The 21,321-nt window shown below is 39.3% G+C and overlaps 1 protein-coding gene across 2 annotated transcripts in view; it reads right to left on the reverse strand.

Annotated features, from left to right (window-relative positions):
• The window catches only part of C1H4orf17 (chromosome 1 C4orf17 homolog), a 41,223-nt gene extending 39,782 nt beyond the window's left edge, over positions 1-1,441 (reverse strand). For both annotated transcript variants that reach the window (XM_058294953.1, XM_058294954.1), the window contains exon 1: positions 1,238-1,441. The gene's annotated coding sequence lies outside the window, so the exon portion shown is untranslated. The remainder of the gene's footprint in view (positions 1-1,237) is intronic.
• Positions 1,442-21,321: the final 19,880 nt, after the last annotated feature.

Here is a 21,321-nt window from a genome sequence, read left to right on the forward strand (position 1 = left end):
GAGAACTTGCTCTTCTTTATACTAACGTTTTCAAAAAGTAGACAATTTGCAAACATGAGCATTTTAGCTAAATATTATTAGGAATAAAGATCTTGGGTCTTGCTTCACTACCTTCATGCTGCAAAACCTAGGCTGAGATTACCTGATTTAGAGGATACACCCAAGAGATGAACTGAGTGAAAGTAGCTGAGTTCCGTTTATAACTATTTTAACTGTAATGCGCACCCTCTGTTTTCACTCTGAAGAGGAAAAGAAACATCTGTATAGAGCTAATCTGCAGAAATTTAATTTGAGTTAGTATTCACCATTTAGGGAATTGTGTAACTATTTCTGGGAGCAATATTTCCTTTCTTATTGCTTCTTGAATCTATCTATATAGTAGTAAATTATTGAATATTATTTAGACTAAATTACTCAAAATCCTCAAAAGATATGTGGTTTTTGAAAATTATTCATACACCTAGCCCTCATTCTGGCCATAGTTACTTAGAAAATACATTGTAAATCTGTATTAAATATTAATGCTTAACCCAAATAGTACATAGCTAAAATGTTTGCACACTAAGTTAGAATGCAGTAGCTAATTAATGAAGAATAGCTGAAAGTTACTATGAATTCCCAGGGATGTAAAAATTATTATTTAGGCAATGAATATTGAGTAATTTTGTGCTTGCAGATTACCAAGCCTAGATTGCTCTGCCCTCAGACCTTCTATGCCTCCCTCCTTCTCGTCATTCATTTCTCTGTCTAAAGGACACTTTCTCCAAAGGCCTCCTACTCCCATCATCCTAACCTCAGTCACTCTCTATCCATTATCTTCAAGCTACCTTCATATGATGTATTGCTTCCTGACATTATTTTTCACTTTTATTTATTTTCTGCTTCTCTCAATATGACGTAATAATCCAGAAAGAAGGGGCTAGCCCAGTTTTTCTTCTCTGAATTCTTAGTACTTAGAACACTGCCTCTCACATAGTATATGCTCAATAAATAGTTGTTAAATTGAAACTAAATCTTTTCCATGGAATAAATGTTTTATCCTGCAAATTTAACATATTTTATTTATATGATCCCCTTAAAATTAGGTGGTTTATTTTAAAAGATAATATTCCTTTCCTTAATACAAACTTACTATCATTTCACATAGTCTTGAAAAGAAAATGAACTTGAGGTTCATTCACTAACTTATATGTAAATTTTTTTGAAAACTACTTTAATGACGAATTTAAAACTATACCTGAGGACAGTTTGAATAGTGGATGATCTGGAAGGCAGGAACCCAAGTCTGTTGATATCCTCTCCTAGCTTTGTAATGTATAGGTTGAGTTTTCTTTGATTTCCTTAAATCTTTGCACCAGAGCTGAAAAATTTTAATTGGCAGAACAGCCTACTATCTAATGCTTCTAAAAGAATTTAGCTGTCTTCCTCCAGTTTCTCCCACTCTGACTCCAAGGAGTGGTTGTTAAGATACACTATACAGCTTAGCAACATGGTAACATTCTTTGGGGAAGTCTGAGTTCCAGAACGTCTTTACCTGTGGCTCTTCTCAGAGCTCTACTTGCCCACAGCTTGACAAAACCCCAGGGCTGCAAATGGCTTTTCTCAGTTTTGAACATTTAATAAAGTTGTATCAAATAAAAGAGAAAGAGAAAGAATAAAGATCAAACAAAGAGTAATTTAAATAGTGTCAATAACTCTTCTCATAATTCTGCTCAAGGAACAACATACCATCAGGTAGTACCCAATCTCAGTCCAAAACCTAAGAGGAGAAGATACAAATGTTTTCAACGTTTTTAAGTTTTTCCCAATTGTTGTCAATGAAATACACTGTTCTGATAGTACGCCAGTGCTAATGACTTATTCAACAGCTTTTAAGAAAAAAATTGTAATGTTAATTAAATTTAACAAGACTAATACAGTTAGAGGAGGTCATAAATCGACTATGAAAGATGAAGATAGAATCATGCAGTAATTTCATATACATATGCATACGCCTGCACATGCATATTGCTGAAAGGAATGTATACGCTGCTGTTTTCCAATATTTTAATTTTAAAACACATGTAATTTTAAAAAAAGATTTATTCTATTTATTTATTTCTCCCCACCCTCTCACTGTTTGCATTTGCTGTGTCTGTTCATCTTCCTTGTTTCTTTAGGAGGCACTGGAAACCTAACCTGGGACCTCTGATATGGGAGGGAGTTGACTAATCACTTGAACCACCTCCGTTCGCTGCTTTGTTTTGTCTCTCATTGTGTTTTTCTTCTTGTGTCTTCTGTTGCATCAGCCTGCCATGCCTGCCCACCACACCACCTCGCTGTCTTCTTTAGGAGGCACTGAAATGGCACCAGGGACTTTCCCATGTGGAAGGCAGGGAGCTCAATTGCTTGAGCCACATCTGTTTCCCTCAGAGCACATGCCATTTTTAATTTTTGAATTACAAGCTCTGATGACAAGTAGATACTTTCTGAAAGACAACTACTGATTTAAAACAATGGAAAAATAGAGCCTAATTTAGACTATTTTCTGGACTGGCCCCAAGAATTAAAGGCTCAATATTTCCACATGCTATAATTCATTCATGCCTTGTGCCTCAATACACCATACAGGAACTCTAGTAGACATAAGACTATTTTATTGTATTTTAGGAGAACTCAAAGTATTTTTTAAGGTAATTTTGACATTTTTGAGATTTTTAATCTATTCTTTGCTTCAGTTAGGAAGTTACATTACACGGGTATTAACAGAGACTGGAAATAGCAGTGCTTTAAGCAAGATAGAAATAGAAATGTATTTCTCCCTCACATTAAAGAGTTGCAGAGATAAGCAACCCAGAGGTGATATGGAAACTTCATTGTGTCATTAGAGATGGGGTTTGTCTACATTTTAGGTCTACCTTCCTTAACAAGTGGCTTCCTTTCTGAAGTTTTTTTCTTGTCCACCCAAGCTGGCTGCTTTATTTCCAACATCAAATCCATACTCCAGGCAGGAAGCAAGAGGAAAGGAGGGCAAGGACAGAAAAGAGCCCATGCTAGTTCTCTGCTACTTTTGTAAAAGCCTTTTGATGAGTCCCAGACAATAATCCAGATCCTATTGACAACTTCTAGCTGAAAGGTAAGATAGAAAATGTAGCTTCTTAACAGGGTGTTTTACCACCTATATTAGTATGCCAAAGAGGTTCTGATGCAAACTATCAGAAATCTGTTGGGTTTTATAAAGGACATTTATTTGAGGTAAAAGTTTACTGCCCTAAGGCCATGGAAAGTCCAACTCAAGGTACCATAAAAGGTACTTCCTCAAAGTCAGCCCGGTGCTGAAGCAAGATGGCAGGTGATCCCTGTGAGGTCTCAGCCTTCCTCTTTGGGCTTCCACCCTCAGGCTTAGCTGCTCTGAACCTTCCCAAGTGCAGCTGCAGCCTGGCATAGGGCTTATCTCTTAGGTCTTCCTGTATCAGTTTTGGTCGTCCCACTCTCTTCCCAAGGTCAGCTGTAAAATATCAGGTAAAATGGCTCATCTCTCCCTGGGGCTTCAGCTGTTTGAAGGCCCTTCTCCCTTCTGTCACGTAGTAGGATCAAAACTGACAGAACTCTCTCTTCCTGTCTGTCTGTCTGTGTCTGTTTATATCAGATCCAGCAAGTGGGTGGGGACTCAACCTGAGTCATACCCATTGACATAATCAAATCAAAATCTAAACAGGTAATCTAATCAAAGACACCTCAGCTGAATTTAATGCAATCAAAGGGTATCATACGCAGAAGAAGAGATTAGTTTATAAACATTATATTTCTCTTTTTGGGATTCATAAAATAACGTCAAACTGCCATACCCTCCCCATTCTAAAATAGAGGTTCAGTTACTAAGGAAAGAGGAAGAAATGTATACTGGATTGTAAAGAGCAGTCTGTAACATACATCCTGGCATTAGTACCTAGCCCTTAAGTAAGAAGCATCTATACTTTCTGAGGTTGTACCTTCCCTTAGAGAGGGCCAAGAGTCATTATAGGTAGACATACCCTTGGCTATTGTGATGGTTTGAAGCTGAATGGACCCCAGAAAATCATGTTCTTAAAGCTAGTCCATCATTGTGGGTATAAACTTATTGTAAGCGGGGCCTTTTGATTAGGTTACTTCAGTAAGGCATGGCTCAGGGTGGGCCTCTTACTGGAGTCCTTAAAAAGAGAATGAATTTCAGATGGAAAGAGAGAAAGCCAGGGAAGCAGGAAGCTGAAAGCAATGAAACCCAGAGGAGAAGGGAAAGCTGAGCAGATGCTGCCAAGTGCCTTGCTACATGACAGAGGAATCCAGAAGACTGGCAGCCGATCTTTAGGGAGAAAGCATTGCCCGATGATACCTTGATTTGGACATTTTTTCAGTCCTTGGAACTGTAGACTTGTAAGGCAATAAATACTCATTGTAAAGGCCAACCCATTTCTGGTATATTGTTTTTTGGCAGCCTAGCAAACTAAACCAGCTATGTGACTGTGTTACTGCTATATTACACAGGATTCCTTTTATGAAGACCATGGGGATTTTCCTTGCCTCATTACTGGTTAAAATGATGTAGCTGGTTTGTTTGGGCACTGTGTGCACTGATTCTGTCAGAACCAAGAGGTCAGAGGCTGCTCCAGTGCACTGTTCAGCACAGTATTTGTATCCTTGTTGCCTTGGTAACCAACAGACTGCTAGTCCAGGACACTCCATTATTTTCAGCAAGCAAATAAAATAGATGAAGAGATTTCTTGGAATACATGCATACATTCATGAATGGTGATCAGAGATTTTTCAAACATTCATTAGGATAATCACCATCAGGAAGCTGCACAGGTTGGTCGTTTTCCATAGACATTTTGGGCATGAATATGCAGGTCACTCTGTGAGGACTGATTTCTCCATGTAGAAACAGTGTGGCTATTTCTTGGAACTGTGAACTGGTTATACCTATTATTTTGATTGGTTAAAATCCTCACTTTGCATTTACTGTCAAAATGCCTTACTTACAATTCCTGGAAGACTTTGAGAGTTGAGTCAACACAAAAATTAAAAACAAAAATAAAAACCAATAAATGTCATAGGTGTCTGATTAACATATATGGAGGCAATGCAAATAATTTGTGAAACATAAAACTGCTAATTTAAACCAGTGTTATTCTGGTGTCTTGTTCATCCTATACTCTGTTCTGTTGAATTTGAAAATGTATGTATAGGTCAGCCTTTAGCTGGCAAAAGTTATCTGCAATCCCAGCTAGTACTCCTGACTCTGTGATCTCCAGAGTACAACAAAAGAGCTGATATAAGTGTGGCAGAAAGAATTTTAAGATGGTTCCCAAGATTCCTGTCCCCTGGTGCACACACACCCTGTTTATGCCCTTGTCGTGTGTTGGTGGGACCTGTGAATACCATGGATGCCACTCCTGTGACTAGGTTCCATTAGTTAGCAAAGGTGAAGAGATTTTGCAGATATAAATAAGGTCCCTAATCAGAATGACTTTGAGTTAATCAAAAGGAAGTAATCTTGGATGGGCCTGACCTAATCAGGCAATCTCTTAACTGAGGATTTAGGCTTTCCCTGAAATCAGAGCAATCCTGTTGGCCTTGAAGAAGCAAGCTACTGTGAGTTCCACAGCTGCAAGGAAATGAATTCTACCAAAATACAGGTGAGCTTGGGAGAAGAAACCTGAGGCTCAGATGAGACCCCAGTCCTAGCTGACTGACACCCTGATTGCAGCCTTGTGAGGCTCTGAGTATAGGACCCAGCTAAAGCTCAGCCACGCATGGCCTCATGACCCATGGAGACTCTGAGGTAATAAATGTGTGTTCTTTGAAGCTGCTACATTTGTGGTAATTTACTTTGCACAGTAGAAAAACAAAAAACAAGGAGTATCTCCAACTGCAAGTAAAGCAATTAAATCTCTCTGCCCCACAATATCTACATCCCAGAAGCAGTCAGAGCCGACATGCTCCCAAACCCCTCAAGAGTGAGAAATGAACAGAAATGGGTTGGGGGTGAGGGAATGTGACCACTGACCAAAGCATATCTATTGTTATTGTAGTTGTGAATTGAGTAACTTGCAGCATTGATACAAATAAGAAATTTTTTAAACAAAAAAACTAAGAAATGAAACTGATAAAAAATACTCATAGACAACATTCAAACATAAAAAATAAGACTTGCTTTCATGCATTAGATTGCCATCTCTTCACATGAGGAAAGTTGTATGCAGGATTCAGTCATAAAATACATCCGGGACTTCTCAGCTGTGGGCTAGCTAGCAAGAGTGCGTGGGCCATGCACGAGTCCTTCGTAGTGGCAAGCAGGCTGAGAGTCAGCTGCTGTGCACAGGTGGTGTACTGGTCATTTGCAACTGTGTCATTTCCTATTAGTTTATCATGTCTATTGAGTAGCATCCCTCACTATAGGATGATCTCTTTCTTCTTAATTTTGAGAGATTATTCAGAAGTGCCCAAACAAACCAGTTACTTAGGAGAAGTTATTATACTACTTAGATTTGAGATTTAAAATATCTCCTTATGAGTCCGTGGTTCAAACCCTGGGCCTCCTTGACCCATGTGGAGCTGGCCCATGCGCAGTGCTGATGCGCGCAAGGAGTGCCATGCCACGCAGGGGTGTCCCCCGCATAGGGGAGCCCCACGTGCAAGGAGTGTGCCCCGTAAGGAGAGTCGCCAAGCACAAAAGAAAGTGCAGCCTGCCCAGGAATGGCGCTGCGCACACGGAGAGCTGACACAACAAGATGATGCAACAAAAAGAAACACAGATTCCCGTGCCGCTGACAACAACAGAAGCAGACAAAGAAGATGCAGCAAATAGACACAGAGAACAGACGACTGGGGTGGGGGGGGTGGGAAGGGGAGAGAAATAAATAAAATAAATCTTCAAAAGAAAATAGATAAAATATCTCCTTATGGGAGCTCATATGGAAAGCACTGTTGATGTAGTAAGGAGGATAGAGTAGTTGGGCATGATTTAAACTACCATAGCATTTTATAGTATTATCAAAGCTTCACTCTCACCCATAATGATGCAAGGCCTTTCAGTTCCAACACACTACTCATGATATTAGTAATACAAACGGCGCTGGGTTTTCTTGGTGCCTGTCAGAAAGAAAGGAGAATAATGGGGAGCCCATCCCATAGAATTAAATTCTTAAAAGACTTAGAGATCACTGTGTAAGGAGGGGTTAAACCCTCTTCTTTGGATTTTTTTTTTTGTGGCCAAAGTGTGACTGTGTGTGTGTGTGTGTGTGTGTATGTTGTGTAGGTGGGGGAGGAACAACTTGTGGGAAGAAAAGGCAGGTGTGCACCATTTTAACTTCACTTTTTTTGGCTCTTTAGATTTATTTTTTTGTACCATGTCCTCCACAAAGACATTTTGAAAGCCAATTTTTACTGGAATTATAAGGGGGAGAATATTACTGGGCAGAATCTGAATGTGATGAGAAAGGGAGTTTATATTCAGAAGCTGAATTCTCCAGCTTTTGCTTCCTTGTCAATATGGATCATGCTCCCTTGCTGCTGTTCCCCAACACTCACTTTTCTACTCATTGCAGCTGAGGCCTCTGTGTTGTTGCATTTCCTTTTTCTCTTACTTTTGTGTTTTTGTTTTAATTAGTGAATGCTTCACTGCATGTGCTGCATATCATTAATTCATTCCCAAATAACTCTTACTGAAAATGTACTAGTGTCAGGCATGTGCAAGGGTGCTCAGTGGTGAACAAAAAGAATGATGGTCCCTTCCTTCATGAATCTTACAGTCTAATGAATAAAATGGATATAGGGAAAATCAATGCACATAAACATATGCTTACAAATGAAAATAACTTATATTAGTTAGGATTGTGTTAAATGCAAATAATAGAAACTCCTAAGGACAGTGGCTTAAACAGATGAGGCCTTTTTCCCATGTAGCATTGGGCAGGTAACCTCAGGTTAATGCAGAGGCTCAGCCACGTCACTGTGCACAGGCCTTTGTTTTCTTTCTGCTCTGCCATCATCAGCCAGTGTCTCTTGCTCTCACAATCCAAAGGGGGCTATTGCACTTCCAAGCATCTCTAAGCGTCGAATCTGCATTCCAGAAAAAGGAGAAGCAACCAGAAAGAAGTGGTAGCAATTATATAAAGAAAGCTACCATTTCCTGGGAAGCCTCAGCAGTCTTCTGCCTATGCCATGTGGGCCCGGACTGCCACGCAACTGCTGCCGGCTCCGTGGAAGGGTGACAAATGGAGCGTTTGGGCAGGGCTCATTGATGCCCTGATCAAAAACTGGGGCCAGTTATTAAGTAGATAGCAGTATCTTCTCCAGCAATGGGGAAAAGGACAGGGTCCCCTGAGAGAATAATAGAGGCATCCTCTGTCAGAAAAGGTGGCCACGCCTGTCTGAGCAAGTGTTAAGGTGAGACCTTCAGCAAGACACGAAGTGAGGAGAGAGGACAATCTAGCAGAGGGTAATAAATATGTTGATTTGCAATTTTAAATGTTTATTGTCACCTTGTGTGTGTTTTGTTATAGCGGAAATTGATTATCTATTATAACGTTAGATCCAAATCACATTCCAGCTAATTTAATCCCTAGGAAAGGGGAATGCTGTTCTGACATTTTGACACGAGGCTCATTGTAAACAAAGTTTTTTCTTAAAGTGGCAGATATCATTGCCCACCCAATCTTAACGTGCGCATAATTTAAACAAGAAGGTGTTCTCAGGTCTGGATGTCAAATTCTACTTTCACTTGTTTCAAGTCAGCATGTTTACAAGTATTTACTTTAGACACAGTTATCTTCTGAATTACTCTATCACTTGACTCGTCTACATATGTATGTAAAGCACAGAGTTGAACACATAAACCTATGTTATCTCCCAGCTTGCTCATCAAAAATTGTCCCAGATGCAATCTGGTATCTTAGACTGGATCCTGGAACAACAACAATAAAAGAATAATCTATACTGTGTCTTCTTGGGGGCTTGCTCCACTTCTGATTTTTTTTTTCCCATGTGCTCAATTGCCTACAGGATATCTCCACTTAGATGTCTAATAGGTGCCAGAGAAGATGTTTTCTATTTGGCCCGATAATAATAACATAACAATAGAATTTATTAAATGCACATTTTAAAATCTGGTGTCAGCCCTGTCACCAGGTATGTATGGATTACCTTTCTATGGATTACCTCATTTAATTTTCACAGCTCTTTGAGGTAGATAGTATTATTATATATTATTATTCTTATTTTATGTAGGACAAAATTGAGGTTTGAAACAGTTAAATAGTTGTTCCCCAGATCTGGAGGTAATATTGCGAGGAGTCTAACCTAAGTCTGTTTGAGGCAAAAACCCAGTTTAAATGCTACACACCACAATTAACTAAGATATGTGATACACAGACACTCAAAGACTCATCCTACTTCTGTTCTGAAGTTTAAAACTTTTTTTAAGGAAATACTTTGCACCAGGGCACACATGAGCACTTGGAATGTGGATTCCAAATTAAAGGTGCTCTAAGTACGAAATAAACCCCGCATTTTGAAGTCTTAGTATTAAAAAAAAAGTCAAATAACTATTAACTTTCAATATTGATCACATTTTGAAATGCCAACATTTTGAGTGTACTGGGTACAATAAAATACATTATTAAAATTAATTTCACTTATTTCTTTTAACCTTTGTAATGTGGCAATTAGAAAGCTTAAAATTTACACATGTGGCTCATGTTATAGTTCTATTGGACATTGCTGCTTTAGAAAACATCTTTAGCCTTGTCCCATTTGCAGCAAAGTTCTGCTTCTCACATGAATTTACTCTAAGTAAGGATTCTTAAAATTTTGAAACTTGACAAGGACGAAGGCTTTCTTCTTAACTGGCTTAAACTTCCAGCATATTTTTGGACTAGAAAGAATATTTTAAAGCTGCGACAATGGGATGTCACAAAAATTAGGGTTGATAACAGTTTTCTAATTTTTCTGAAAAGAGGAAAGATAATTTTTAAAAAATTTCGTTAATGGTTTTAATAAGCTTTTTATTCTGGAATAGTTCTAGAGTGAAAGAAAAATTGCAAAGATGGCACAGATAGTTCCTGCACACCCTTCATCCAGTTGGCCCTAACGCTATTATCTTACATCATGGTACATTTGTCATAACTAAGAAACAACATTGATACATTACTGTTAATTAAACTCAGATTTTATTTAGATTTCAACAGTTTTTTTCCATTAATATCCTTTTCGTTTTCTGCTCCAGTATCCAATCCAAGATACCACACTGCATTTAAGACAGTTAATTTTTGATGACAAGCTAGGAGATGACATAGATTTATGTGTTTAAGTCTGTGCTTTAGATATATATATGCGTAGAAGTTATCAGTTAGAGGAATTGAAATATTTTTATCTACTGTATATACTTATAAACATGCTGACTTGAATCAAGTGAAACCAGGCCTGGGAGTGCCTTCTTGTTTTAATTATGCCCACATTAGGATTGGGTGAGTGTTGCTATCTGGCACTTTAAAAAACTTTCTTTTGCTCTTTTCTTTTTCCATTGTTGTTGTCGAACATCTTTAAAAAAAAATATGAGAGGGAAGCAGATGTGGCTCAAGTGATTGAGCTTCTGCCTACCACATGGGTGGTCCCAGGTTCAGTTCCCGGTGCCTCCCAGAGAAGATAAGCAAGATGGCAAGTTGATGTGATGGGCTGGTGTGGCAGGCTGATGCAACAAGATAATGCAACAAGAGACACAAGGAGGAGAACATAATGGGAGACACAACAAAGCAAGGAGCAGAGGTGGCTCTGGTGACTGGGCACCTCCCTCACACTTGGGAAGACCTGGATTCGGTTCCTGGTGCCTCCTAATATGGAAGATGAGTACATAGCAAGTGCAAACAATGGGGGCAGGAGTGAAATAAATAAAATAAACCTTTTTAAAAATATGAGAATAGAGAAGACTGCTTTACTTAAAAAATGGAAGGAGGACAAAGAGATACTGTATTTGCATCTCTCTGGTTTAAATTAATTGGGCCTAACTGATGATGTATTGAATGTTTATGTGTGTCTGCTTCCTTTAGGCAACCATTCTACCAAGACAGCATGCTAGAGTGGAAAGAGCATGAACACTGGAGCCAGAACTTGAATACAGGCTTCTCTCCTGACTAGAATTTTACTTGGAAATCTCTCATCATCTATTCTCTCCATATACCTCTACCCCCATTATTAAGACTTTGCATTAGTGTTGTACCTTTGTTACAGTTGATGAAAGAATATTATTACAATTATGCTATTAATTATAGTCCATAGTTTACACTAGGGACCACAGTTTGTGTTGTTCAATCCTATGGTTTTTAACATTTTTATTCTAGAAGCATATATGCAACTTAAAATTTTCCCTTTTAACCATATTTAAATACATAATACAAGGTTTTTGTTTTTTTTTAAGATATACCCTTTATTTTTTTTATTTTTAAATTTTTATTTATTTATTTTTAATTTCTCTACCCTTCCCTGCCCCAGTTGTCTGTTCTGTGTCCATTTGCTGTGTGTTCTTCCTTTTTTTGTTTGCTTTTGTTGTTGTCAGCGGCACAGGAATCTGTCTCTTTTTTTCTGTTGTTGCATCATCTTGCTGCATCAGCTCTCCGTGTGTGCGGCACCATTCCTGGGCAGGCTGAACTTTCTTTCACACTGGGCAGCTCTCCTTATGGGGTACACTCTTTACACATTGGGCTCCCCTACATGGGGGACACCCCTACGTGGGGGACACCCCTGTGTGGCATGGCACTCCTTGTGTGCATCAGCACTGTGCGTGGTCCAGCACCACATGGGTCAAGGAGGCCTGGGGTTTGAACTGCAGACCTCCCATGTGGTAAACAGATGCCCTATCCACTAGGCCAAGTCCGCTTCACACAAAGTTGTTAATTACATTCACAAGGTTGTGCTATCTTCACCACCAACCATTACCAAAACTTTTCCATCATTCCAAATAAGAATCCTGTACATTTTAAGCCTCAACTTCCCATTCTCTCACCCCACTGCAGCCACTGGTAATCTGTATTCTAGTTTCTAATTCTATGAATTTGCATATTTTAATTATTTCATGTCAGTGAGATTATGCAATATTTGTATAATCTTTTGTGTCTGGTTTATTTCAGCAATGCCTTCAGGGTTCATTCATGTTTTTGCATGTATCAAAATTGTGTTCCCTTTAATGGCCACATAATATTCCATTGTATGAATATACCATAATTTACTTATCCATTTGTCTGTTGATGGACACTCAGGTTGCTTCAATCTTTTAACAATTGTGAATAATGTCGCTGTGGACATTGGTGTAGCAGTTTGGCATTGTTTATATTCCAAAAATAGATATTGGATTGTATTTGTAAACTGATCTGTTTCTCTGGGCATATTAGATTGGACTGGATTCAGAGGTTTCACTTTTACTTGGTTAAATAATGATTAGGTCTATGATGGGACCTTGTCAGTAGAACAGAGAAATGACATGGCAGAAGAGAAAGTTAGAGTTTTGATGTGGATCCTGGGGAAGTAAAGACATGGAAAAGGAGGACATAAAGGTGTTTTAATGCTGAAGCCCCAGGAAGTAAATACACAGAGAAACAGATACGTGAGAAAAAACAGAAGGCTCCATTAGTCACAGCAGAGGCCCCAGGATAGTCTATAGCTGGCCTTGTGGAGAGAGCAGAGCAGCTGAGCCTAGAGAGAAATGGGCCCTGGGAGAGAGATGAAACTTATCCCAGCCTACAGCTGATATTGGAAGAAGCTGGGACTACGGAGCCTTGAGAGGAAGAGGAAGTGTGAACCCTTGCAGCCATCAGCAGCCATCTCGCTCCAACACATGGCAACAGACTTTGGTGAGGGAAGTAACTTATGCTTTACGACCTGGCAACTGTAAGTTTCTACCCCAAACAAATACACTTTATAATTTCTGGTATTTTACATCAGCACCCCTTTGGCTGACTGATACAATTGGTGTGCAAATATCTGTTCATGTCCCTGCTTTCAATTCTTTTGGGTATATATAGAGAAGTGGGGTTTGCCAGGCCACATGGTAAGTGTATTTATCAAAAAGGAGTGCTGGATTTTGTCAAATGCCCTTTCTGCAACAATTGAAGTAGTTATCTGTGTTTCCCCCCCCCCCCCCCCCCCCCACTTCATTCTGTTAAGAAGGATATTATATTAATTTATTTTCTTATGTTAAACCACCCTTGCATACCTGGGATTCTGACTATACTATATATTTTTTCTGTGATGTAGAAAAATATTGTTCCAGAAACAACAACAACAAAAACAAAACAAAAGTCAAAATCACCATTTAAATCCATAATTCCTACTTTGGACAAGTGAGAAGACCCCAGAGAGCTCTGGGTCCTCATATCCACCTTAACTCCTGCTATACTAAGGAAAATTAGCTTATTAATAGATTAGCTAGTTGAGATCTTGGAAAGGACAAAGAGTTGGTGTGATGTGGGACAGGTATATTTAGAACAGCAGTGTAACAAATTGGTAAAGGCTCGTGTAATGCAACCTGGGTGACCAGGAGGAAGTGGAGGGAGCCTGAAGAAGTCACTACTTCTCAGGCTGACTGGGTAGGATGGACTGGGGCAGGCTCCAGTGTATGGGTCTCTCTCCTAAACTAGACTATGATTTTCCAAATTCTAAGGTCTGTATCCTACTCATCTTCATATTTCTTCCTGTGACTTTCACATAGGCAACACATACTACATGCTAGTGGGTTGAGGTCCTGAAAAAGGGAATATCCTAGAGCAGGATATGATAATAGAAGAAAAATGAGAAAGGCAAGGAAGGGGAAAAGGGTCAATATTGAAAGGAAAGGATAAGGAAAGACCTTAATAAGAAGGTGAAAGAGAGAGAGAAGTGAACTGGCAGTGACAGAATTAGAGAGGAGGAGACTGAGAGGTAGAAGAACCCATTACTAATGGATGAAGAGATAGGAAGCAAGGAAGAGTGCACCATTGTGGGTTGAGTTTGACTCTTGGTTCATACTGAGTCTGTTCCCGAAGAGTGAGTAGAGGTTAGAGGATAGAGATGGAACCATATTAAATGACCACCATTTATTGTGCTTAATCTGTTCAAACCTTTTACCTCTATTATCTAATCCATAAAATACTTCATGAGGTAGGTATTATTAGTTAGAATTTAGAAAACAGACACTCAGAGAGAATAAGTAATTTGTACCAGTTGTAGAGACATTAAACGAAGGTTAATTAGATTCCAAATCCAGTACTCTTAGCCCTGGCTATTGTTGATTATATTGTACTTCTCTCCCTTTTTTTGCTGAATAGTAATAATGACAGTATTCCATTGTTTGGCTATACCACAATTTGTTATCCATTCACCAGTTGACGGGTTATATTAGTAAAAGTTCTCCAGAGAAAAAGGACTGATATATACATAAAATAAGATTCATTACAGGAATCGACTCACACAACCATGAGAGTTGGCAAGTCTAAACTCTAAGCAGTCTGCAAGTTGGGAATGCCAAAATTAGGCCTGTCATTGTGCGTGTGTTCATTATATAAAAATATATGTGCGTGTGTATAATGTGTATGTGTGTGTCTGTACATATATATGCTTGTTTTACAGAATTTAGGTGTATATGGAGAAAAGGGGATTTTTCTGCCTTATATTTCCATATATTGAATTAAATCATAAGAACTTTGCTCTTCTTCAATGTAAAACCATAACAAAAATTATTTGAATACCAAATGACACCACCAACATACTCAAAGTTTTTACTTCCCAATATTGCTGGCGAGGACACTGATCCACCTGGTTCTCTCACTGCTGCTTTGGTTTATTTCCAAAACATTTAGCTTGGATTAGCAGTTTGTGGGTTTTAGACAAGCAAAGCTAAGTGGCATACACAGTTAGGTCCATGGCCTTGGTCTCAGGAGTAACAGTCTTGAGCCAATGCAGCTTGACCCATTATCTCACATCATTGAAGATTTTTGTGTCATTTCTAATAATGCATAACAGTTTATCTTGTGGACTAATTCACTTAGCCAATCCCCTCCCATAAAAGTATTAAGATAGGTAATAATAAACCAATTGTAGCTTTGCTCTAGGTAAAATGTTGAAAAGAATAAAGGGGCAAGCTTTGGTCTGGGGCAGCCACCGAGCTATAAATAAACACATTCAGAGCAAGGAAAGACTGACTGGGGATAGGAATATGTATAACTATAAGCAGCTAGAAATATAAGAAAGCCTTTCCTTTTGGTGCCTTTTAGTCAATGCTACTTTAATTCAGCTCTTTATCGTTAGCAATAATGACAAACATAGGCCATTCACCATTTTCCAAGACATTTTGAATGGAATAACATACTCTCACTTGATTTTTTTTTTTTACCCACTTCATTCATTTGATTTGTAAAAGAACCCTTGAGCTAAGCAGACATGGAGCTAACAGCCTCGTTTCGTAGGAACAGTAACACCTAATCTTGTACTCATTATAGGTCTAAAAACCAACATCAAGATGAAAATGGTGTATTTACAATCACAGGGAAATTATGCAGCACAAGCCAGTTTCCCAAGTATTACAAAATTTGTCTTTAGTGAAGTGAGTGAACATAAGTTTCGATTTCTATTGATTTTTACTTTGCTGAGCTTGTTAGTGGAAAACTAGCAGTGAAGAGTCATTTCTTCTTTCAGAACCTTCTGCCCTGGCAGTATGGAGGAAGCCCCAAGGATATGATCCCTTTGTAGCACAATACTGCCACTTAGTGGCAACTTCATTTAAATGACGGAAACACTGAAAAATTTGTGGATGCTAAAAACTTTTTCAGGATGCAAATGAAGAGTAGTGAAATAGAAAAGGCTCTTGATTTGGATCATGACAGAGTGAATTAAGGTTTTGCCACTGAGTAGCTGAATGAAATTTTGCAAGTTACTTTTGTAAGTAGCTGTTTCCTAATCTTCTTTTATTTTGCATTTTTATTTTGAAATATTTTCAAACTTATAGGACAGTTTGAAATATTTTCAAACTTATAGGACAGTTGTATCATTTCTGAATGATACAAAACCCATAAGGAGAACGCAAACATTCCCTATCACCTCAGATACCCAGAACCACCAATATTAACATTTTGCCACATTTGCTGTATCATTCTACCTATCTATCCATCTATCAATCCATCTAATCTATCTGTCTACATGATTGTCAATTCATTATGTGAAAACTTGAGTGTAGGTTATATACATCATGCTTCTTGTACACTTAATACTGCTAGGTACATTTCTGTTTCCTAATCTTTATAACAGTACTTACCTTTTGGGATTAAATGGGGATGAACTGTAGATAGATTAGATAAATGGGTACATAGATAGATAGATACAGATGAAATCATGTGCAAGATCTCCTTTGTGGTAGTAATCCATATAATCTAATCTCTGCTCATTCCCTCTTTCCATATCTAGCTACATTAACCAAGAGGGAAACAATTAATGACCCTGTATTACTCAGTCATAGGGGTGCTGGTGCAAAATAGTAGAAATCTGTTGGCTTTTATAAAGGGTATTTATTTGGGGTGGAAGCTTACAGTTATCAGGCCATCAAGCATAAGTTACTTCCCTCACCAAAGTCTATTGCTACGTATTGGGGCAAGATGACTGCCAACGTCTGCCTAGAGTTCAGGCTTCTCTTCCTGGGGCTCCATTTCTCTCTGGGCTCAGCTGTTGGGTTCTCTCCACAAGGCCAGCTGAGACTGTCAGACAAAAGGCTCTGTCTCTCTCCCTGGGGCTTCTGTCATGTCTAAGGAGCCATTTCTATTCCTCCGTGTTCTTCTCCTGTGTGTTCACTTCCCAGGCTCCAACTCAAAATTCCCTCCTCTGTCCTTTGCTGTGTCTTTTCTCTGTGAGTTCCCACCCACCAAAGGGCAGGGACTCAGCCCTCTACTGACATGGCCTAATTAAAGTCCTAATCATAATTTAATCAATTAAAAGTGTTACACTGACAGAACAGTTTACAAACATAATCCAGTAACTATTTTTGGAATTCATAAACGATGCTGAACTGCTACAGGCACCCTTCATTAAAAATAAAGAGATGTTTGGTGTCAGCCTTCACTCAAGTTGTTATTGGGATTTCAACACACTGAGCTTTGTAACAGCTCTCCCCATAAGCGGAGATGTGAACAGTGTTGAGAGACTAATCCCTAGGCCTCTTCTCACCTTTCTCTTGGTGAATGACCTTGCTCAAACAACTCCTTGTCAGCTGTGCACATGACCCTTGTAGTTGATCTTGCCTACTTTTTGCCCATGAAAGGAGGCTTTTCTTCAGAAAGTGTAGCTTATATATCTTAAATGCTAATGATTCAGACTCATTTAAGTTCCAAAGCATAGCAGCCCTAAACATCTCTTTTCCACCTATGCTTGCCACTGGATGGGAAAACATTCCTACAAAAAATCATATGTGTTTATGTTGCTTGAGCTCAGGCTCTGTTGCCCTGCTTTAAACTGTTCCCTTTTTGCCTGATTTCAACAGTTTTCATCACATGGCTTTTTACCTCCATTCTTGTTTTACCTTTTTATATACAGCTTGGTTGGACAATCTGCCAGACATTTGGTTTTGGTTTCCCCTAGATTCAGTCTCAGACTGTGCAAGACCTACTTTGCCCTGGCAAGATCCAGGAACTCACAGCCCAGTTCTCAGTTCAGAACTCTGCATATCCTTTGGTTTAGGATGAAGGTTTTCCTCTACTAAATAATTTAGACACAATTTCTTACACACTTGGCCAGGATGCTGATCACAGGATAACGTAGTAGGTTCTAATCAAATAACCTTTCACAGAAACTAGAAACATGTATACAAGTAAAGCCTTTTGTAGCCTCTGTAGACTTTCTTGAGGTTCAGATCTATGCAGATTAGGCCCCAATCTGCCCTAATACTATTAAAATCAGTAAACTATCATCTCTCAGAGGAGTTTGCCATCTAGTAAGGATGCAAATAATACATGGAAGCATATCCAAGGGCCATGGAAAGAAGGAAGAATTAGATTCCCATTGGAATAAAAGGGTTATGGTATGAGCAGACCTACTGGACATTCCAATCTAATAACTTAAATTGATTCTGAGAATCCTATGTGAGACTGAGGGCAGTAAAATAGATCCTATGGAAGAAATGGGTTTATTGTCCCTCAACAGTATAGTCGCGATCAATGAGTGCCAACCATGTGAATCCAAGTACCCTGACTTCCAATCTAGTGACTTTCCTGCTACTCCATATAGCTGTTTCGGCAGCACAGGACACACTCACTCTCTTCTTGGTGCATATGGCAATGTACAAGAGACATTAGGGAGAATATCTGGCCATAGAACAGAATACAGGCTACTCATTACTTTCACTTGAAGTTGTTGGTTTAACTTTAACTAACTGCTTACCAGAGTAGTATAGCATTTAAGAGTGTGGACTCGGGATTTATATAGGTTTGGGTTTAAATTCTGACTCAGGCACTTATTAATAAAGTGCCCTAATGCAAAGTAATATCTATCTCATAGGTAATTTTAAGGATTCAATAAGATAATGCAGGCAAAATGCTTAGGACAGAATTTTATATGTAACTTTCTCCATGCAGTATACCTATTATTGTTATTGCTATTAATACCACCAGTGAATGTCAACCAGATGGACCAGCCCTTCTGGGGAAACCTGTCAAAGCCACATGGAGGTACTTTCCCAAGATGCCCTAGTACTTTCTCGCTCCATTTCTTTCTCCATTACTGTGATAATGAGAAACTAAAACCAATGGGCGATTGTCCTATTCTGCAAAGCATTTTGGGGGGGGGGGGGGGGGGGAAGGTTGAGGGCCACTGATAAAGACAAAAAATGGAATTCCAAAAACTGTCATATTCTGGCATCTAAAGTTTTCTGTTTCTCCCATATACCATTGTAATACATTTAGCCAATGGGGCAGTACTGTCATAAGATGACCCTATGTTCATAACTATTTCTTAAAATATGTTAAAAGTCATATTAAGCAATGAATTCTGTTATTAAAAATAAACTCTATTGGTAAACAATATCAGTAACATAGTATAACTTATAAATATTATACAAATAACCAAAGAATAATTGCAAAAAAAATTTTAATAGCATGCAAACTTTGCTAGGAGTAGTGGAATAAGTATAGAGCCCAGTAAAACAATCTTGTCTTAGTTGTCAGGGCTGCTATAACAAAATACTGCAAACTTTTTGGCTTAAACAATGGAAATTTATTGGCTCACAGACTGAAGGCTGGAAGTCCAAAATCAAGGTTTTGGCATACCATGCCTTCTCTGAACTCTGTAGCATTGTGGAGGCTTGCTGGCAATCAATCTCTGCCTCTGTCACATGGCCATCTATCTCTTTCTGTCTCCTCCTGTGCTTGTGTGTCCATGTCCAAATTTCCTTTGTTTATAGAGACTCCTGTCTTCCTGGATTAAGGCCCATCCTGTTTCAGTTTGGCCTGACTTAATGGGATCTTTGATGATCCCATATATATACTTTTTGAATGTTTGGTGAAATTCACCGGTAATGTCATCTGGTCCTGGGCTTTTCTTTGTTGGGAGATTTTGATTACTTATTCAATTTCTTGTTGTATGTCTGTAGACGCCTTCTATTCTTGAGTCGGTTTAGGGTATTTGTGTTTCTGTGAAGTTGTACATTCATCTAACTTACTTAATCTGTTGGTGTGTAATGTTTATAGTATTCTCCCTTTTTTTTTTTTTTTATTGTGCAGTCACTTTTATTTTTTTTTTTTTAATTTTTTAATTTTTTATTGACTTTGTAATAATATTACATTAAAAATATATATGTGAGGTCCCATTCAACCCCACCCCCCCACCCCCCCTCTCCCCCCCCCCAACAACACTCGTTCCCATCATCATGACATATCCATTGGATTTGGTAAGTACATCTTTGGGCACCTCTGCACCTCATATACATTGGTTCACATCATGGCCCATACTCTCCTCTATTCCATCAAGTAGGCCCTGTGAGGATTTACAATGTCCGGTGATTACCTCTGAAGCACCATCCAGGGCAGCTCCATGTCCCGAAGACGCCTCCACCTCTCATCTCTTCCTGCCTTTCCCCATACCCTTTGTCCATTATGTCCCCTTTTCCCAATCCAATGCCACCTCTTCTATGTGGACACTGGATTGGTTGTGTCCATTGCACCTTTATGTCAAGAGGAGGCTCAGATTCCACCTGGATGCTGGATGCAATCCTCCCATTTTCAGTTGTAATCACTCTAGGCTCCATGGTGTGGTGGTTGTCCTTCTTCACCTCCATCTTAGCTGAGTGTGGTAAGTCCAATAAATCAGATTGTAGGTGCTGGAGTCTGTTGAGGCTCAGGATCTGGCTATCACATTGTCAGTCCAGAGATTCAAATCCCCTAAATATATCTTAAACCCCAACATTAACTGCACCTCCAGCACATTAGCATGGAAGTCTTATGAAGGGAGATCCCATCTGAGTCCAGATTCATCACACATAAACACCATTTCCAAAGAGGGGCCATCTGCCCTGGTAGTTAACCCCATCGGCCATGACCATAACTCCCATGGGTCTCTTTAGCCCTCAAAGGAACCAATATCTGGGGGTTGTATCTGCTTTATCTGTCTCTCTGACTCTGCTCAGTTGTGCATGAGGGCAAACCTTCTGCCAGCCTCCAGACTCTTTTTTAGAAACTCATAGCCATATAAACTCATTTCTCCTTTCCATTTCCCCCTTACTTTAGGTCAAACAGCATTTTAAAGTCATGGTATTTTATGTAGACATGGATATTCTGCTGATCCGCATTGAACCTTCCGTATAAGGTCATTTTCCAGTTGCATCATCAGTTGGTAGTTGATAGTGGTCCCTCGTTGCCAGGGAGGCTCATCCCCGGGTGTCATGTCCCACGCTGGGGGGAAGGCATTGCATTTACATGCTGAGTTTGGCTTCGAGACTGGCCACATTTGAGTAACATGAAGGCTGACAGAAGGAAATTCCCAGGCACAAAGTTGCTCTAGGCCTTGTTCTTATTTTGGGTTTATCAGCTCACAAGCATAGTCATTAGTATCAGGGGCTCATTGTTGAACCCTCACTCCCTCCCGGTCCCCACCACTGTACCTGGGAGACTGTCGCTGCTCCCCTAGGGACCACGACAGAGCACCACTGGCCAGGAACCCAGTACCCCCCCTACTGTGGTTTTTAATTGTTGCCACTATGAGTATATCCAAACATTACCATGCACCCTGGACATATGATCTGTACAGCTCCCTGTCAGTCATATATCACCTGTCATTGGTATCCCATACCAGTATCCCTCCATT

This window comes from Dasypus novemcinctus, chromosome 1 (assembly GCF_030445035.2).
Source record: "Dasypus novemcinctus isolate mDasNov1 chromosome 1, mDasNov1.1.hap2, whole genome shotgun sequence".
NCBI classification, from domain to species: domain Eukaryota; kingdom Metazoa; phylum Chordata; class Mammalia; order Cingulata; family Dasypodidae; genus Dasypus; species Dasypus novemcinctus.